The following is a 5,270-nucleotide window of genomic DNA, read 5'->3' on the forward strand; positions in this document are numbered from 1 at the left end:
CACTCCCCCTCGTGACATCATTACATTTCCCCTCCATTTATGTCTATGGGAGGGGGCGTATAAGTTGACACGCCCCCTCCCATAGACATGAATGGAGGGGGGGGGGGGGGTGACATCACAAGGGGGCATGGCCGTGACGTCACGACCTCTGACTCCAAGTGGTCTGAGCACCGGAGTACCCCTTTAAGGTGTACATATGGAGGCATAACACAACTGTTTTCTGTTGGACTCGTACAGAACAAAACCTGACTAAGATCTGTTCAAATTAGAAATGCATTGAATCACACACAGAACACCCAAAGGAAACAAAGGGTGGACCTATGGAGGTGGAACAGAATAATCTAACCAAGGCTGCCAATCACATGACTCAGTTTAGTCTACTTCTGACCAACTCTTGAGGTACTTTGTGTGTGTTAACAAACACAAAAAAGCCAAAGAAATGTATATACTTGTTTGCAGTAATTTAGCCTTTTCCTAAGTAGCTTCCAGGTCAGACATTGACTACCAAGGTAGCTACTTATAGGTGGCACTAGAGAAAAAGTTGTCTTTCTTCTAAAGGAAAGCTAATTTGCATATGTTTTTCCCACAGGCCAATACATGTACATACAGAGCTGGATCTCCACGATGAGAAACACCCTCCCCCCCCCCCATTAAAGTGGTACTCCACTGCTCAGCTCAGGCTTGTGATGTCACGGCCACACCCCCTCATGACATCACGCCCCGCACCCTCGCTTCTCGGCCTTTTGGCTAAGATCAAGTGTAGTACCTTTCCTGTTAGTTGGCGGTGTGGAAGACCACCACGGCAGGATGGGGAACCACACAGTAGGACGGGTGTACCAGGGATGGCTGTATAGCACAGCAGTCATCCCCGATGAGACCTGTTCCCTGCTGGATCTGGCCTTAAGGTCCGGGTAGAGTGAAGGCCGAAGTGCACAAGTGCCCTGGGAGTGGTGACCCCAGGGTGCCGGAATTCACTTGGGATTGGCAACCCCACTTGAATGAAAGCACATAGCACGCACTTTTTCTCTCACTCTTCTGGGCACTCACCCTTAGTATCCCGGCCCTCCGGCTAGGATCAGGGAATTTTTATAGATTCGGTCGGATGTCCGGGCAGTATTACGCACTGCGCACATCCACTTATTTATTTATTTATTTTTTGTCACTGTGTCCACTTTTTGTGTTCGTTTGTTCACTAGGATTTGGTAGGGTGCGGTAGCCCTTCTGGGTGTTCCTCCTGCTGGTCTAGGGGAGGTGTGTGTGGCCATTAGGTTCCTCACCTCCCTGCTATACCCCGTGGCATCCTGTTTTGGCAGGCTGCCAAACCGGTTTTACTGGTTCCTTGGTGACAACCTGGTTAACGCCCAGTGGCGTTGCTAGGGTTGGTGTCACCCGGTGCGGTAGAAAATGGTGTCACCCCATACCTCCCCCCCTCAGTAAGTTTTTAGCCTGTTGTGACGGACACCACTGTTGTAGCGCATTGTGAGAAATTCCAGTATAATAATCAGATATACCAGTTGCCACAGAATAGGAAAGTGTTAAAGAAGTTTTCACCATTTAAATATACAGCTCCCAGAATTACTTAAAGGGGTACTCCACTGGAAAACATTTACTTTTATATCAACGTGCCAGAAAGTTAAACAGATTCTTTAAAATCTTAATCCTTACAGTACTTATCAGCTGCTGTATGCTCCACAGGAAGTTGTGTAGTTCTTTCCAGTCTGACCACAGTGCTATTTGCTGATACCTCTGTCCATGTCAGGAACTGTCCAGAGCAGGAGAGGTTTGCTATGGGGATTTCCTCCTACTATGGACAGTTCTTGACATGGACAGAGGTGTCAGCACAGAGCACTGTGGTCTGACAGAAAATAAATTAAAAAAGAAAAGAACTTCCTGTGAATCACTTATACAGCAGCTAATAAGTACTGGAAGGATTAAGATTTTTAAATAGAAGTAATTTACAAATCTGTTTAACTTTGTAGCACCAATTGATAAAAAAAAAAATGTTTTCCAGTAGAGTACCCCTTTGAGCAGTGGTGAGGTTATGCTGGGAGTTGTAGTTTCACTCACCATAACTGTAGAACTGACAAGTGACTACAGCTCTGATAGGACACAGAGGGGAGAATGTACAATGATATCAGTGACTACAGGTGACGTCTTCTCTATAGTCTTTCCTTATCTAATTCAGATGGTACATACCACCTGGTCCAGCTAAAACTTCTGTCTGTAGAATGTGATGCCCAGACGTCTCCTCACTATGTCAGCGCATTCTCATCCTCTATATGAAAACAAGTAATACTGTAAACCTGCCAGACACTGTATCCTCTAAATATAATACTACTATACACTACACTCTTTGATTATAAACCTTCCATACACCATACCCACTGAATATAATACTACCACATACTGTACATTCTGAATATAATACCAACACATACTGTACACTCTGAATATAAATCTGCCACATACTGTACCCCTGAATATAATACTACCACACACTGTACCCTCTGAATATAATACTACCACACACTGTACATTCTGAATATAATACCATCACATACTGTATCCTCTGAATATAAATCTACCACATACTGTACCCCTGAATATAATACCGCCACACACTGTACCCTCTGAATATAATACTACCACACACTGTACATTCTGAATATAATACCATCACATACTGTATCCTCTGAATATAAATCTACCACATACTGTACCCCTGAATATAATACCACCACACACTGTACCCTCTGAATATAATACTACCACCCACTGTACCCTCTGAATATAATACTACCACAAACTGCGCCCTCTGAATTTAACGTTGCCATACAGTGCACCCTCTGAATATAATACCACAAAAGCAGTAACACCCCTCAACATCCGTTAGCTGATGCTATTACCACGGGAGGGGGGTTTTGGTGGTGTTGCTAGTGGATGATGGGGGTGCTACTACTGGGGGGGGTGTTGCTGGAGGATGATGAGGGTGCAACTGGCCATCCCCCCTGGCAGTATCACCCCCATCATCCATCCACAGGATCATCCTCCTGTCAGGAGCACCGCCATCATCCACCATCAGGATCTGCTGATGGAGGTGCTACTGCTGGGGGGGGGTGTTGCTGGTGGATGATGAGGGGGCTACTGCCGGGGGGGAGCATTAGGTAGGCAGCAGTTCCCCCACTTTAGGTAGGCAGCAGTTCCCCCACATTAGGTAGCATATTTTCCCCACATTAGGCAGCATAGATTCCCCACATTTGGTACGTGTTCCCCCACATTAGGTAGCAATTTCTCCACATTAGGTAGCACAGATTCCCCACATTAGGTAGCAGTTTCCCCACATTAGGTAGCATAGATTCCCCACATTCGGTAGCACAGATTCCCCACATTAGGTAGCATAGACTCCCCACATTTGGTAGCAAAGATTCCCCACATTAGGTAGCAGTTTCCCCACGTTAGGTAGCATAGACTCCCCACATTAGGTACCATAGAATCCCCACATTAGGTAGCATAGACTCCGCACATTTGGTAGTAGTTACCCCACATTAGGCCGCAGGTTCCCTTGCAGGTTCCCCACAATGGGTCAAAGTCTCCCCACATTAGATCGCTGTTTAACCCCCCCCCCCCCCCCACACACACACACACACAAAAAAAAACACATACAACACAGAGAGACACACACACACACAGTAAGAGAGACACACACTCACAGACAGACACACACACACAGTCACAGTCACACACGCAGAGTCACACACAGAGTCACACACACACACACAGAGTCACACACACACAGAAAATAAGGCATACTTGGCACACCAGAAGGCCTCCTACATAATTCCAATACAAGAAATGATTGTGGGCAGGGGTGTAGCGCTCCTGGGTCCCCCTGCAACACACACACACAGTCACACACACACACAGTCACATACACACACACACACAGTCACATACACACACACACAGTCACATACACACACAGTCACATACACACACTCACACACACACAGTCACATACACACACACACACACAGAGTCACACACAGTCACATACATACACACACAGAGTCACACACAGTCACATACACACACACACACACAGAATCATACACAGACAGAGATAGCGACAGACAGAGAGACAGACACACACACAGAGTCACACACAGTCACATACATACACACACACACACACAGAGTCACACACAGTCACATACACACACACACACAGAGTCACACACAGTCACATACACACACACACACACAGAGTCACACACAGACAGAGATAGCGACAGACAGATACACACACTCACCCATCCAGCGCAGCGCTCCTTCTCTCCTGGCACCCTGCGAGTGACGTCACTGACGTCCCATGCGGTGGTGCTGACGGACGGGCGCACAGCGGCGATGAAGGGCAGGGGGGGTGCTGACGGGCGCACAGCGGCGATGAAGGGCAGGGGGGTGCTGACGGGCACACAGCGCAGGTGAATGCCGGGGGGGGGGGTTGTTGCGGAGCGTCTTTGTGTCACCCCATTAGGTTGGTGTCACCCGGTGCGGGCCGCACCCCCCGCACCCGGGTCGCAACGCCACTGTTAACGCCTAGTTGTTTGCCGGGAACACTTTCGGTCCCTGAGTAGCTTCGTCGAAAGGGGACATCATACCCTCTTGGCCTTTTGGCTAAGATCAAGTGTAGTATCTGTTCTTATCAGTTTCCGCCAGTGGATGGGAAATGCTGGTGTGAGACTGGTGGGGATGGGTGCTGCATGGAGGGGGCAGGTGTTCCGGGGCTGGTTATGAGGAATCAGCTCGACGGCGGCCCTGATGTGACCTGTTTCCTCCGGGTCTCGCCATGAGGTATGTATGTGCCTCGGGGAGTGGTGACCCTGAGGTGCCAAAACTCACTGGGTGTTATAACTCACTGAGTGAAGACACTGCACCATTACTCTTCACCTTTGGCACTCACCCTTGGTATCCCGGCCTCCTGGTTAGGATCAGGGAAATTTTTATAGATCCGGCCGGATGACCGGGCAGTATATCTGCACTCGTCCACTTATTAATTATTTTTATGTCTTGTCACTGTGCCACGTTTGTGTCTTTATTTGTACACAGGATTTTCAGGATGCGGTAGCCCTTCTGGGTGTCCCTCTTGGTGGTCTAGGGGAGGTGTGTGTGGCCTTTTGGTTCCTCACCTCCCTGCAACCCCTGTGCATCTTGGCTTCGGTCAAGATGCCATCAGTATACGGCTCCTCGGCTGATACCTTGGTTAACGCCTA

General features: G+C 48.3%; 1 pseudogene; it reads left to right on the forward strand.

The window, feature by feature from the left end:
- The first annotated feature begins 4,654 nt into the window (after nucleotides 1-4,654).
- Nucleotides 4,655-4,859, forward strand: LOC130277911 (U2 spliceosomal RNA; annotated as a pseudogene).
- Nucleotides 4,860-5,270: the final 411 nt, after the last annotated feature.

The sequence above is a fragment of the Hyla sarda genome, chromosome 6 (assembly GCF_029499605.1).
Source record: "Hyla sarda isolate aHylSar1 chromosome 6, aHylSar1.hap1, whole genome shotgun sequence".
NCBI classification, from domain to species: domain Eukaryota; kingdom Metazoa; phylum Chordata; class Amphibia; order Anura; family Hylidae; genus Hyla; species Hyla sarda.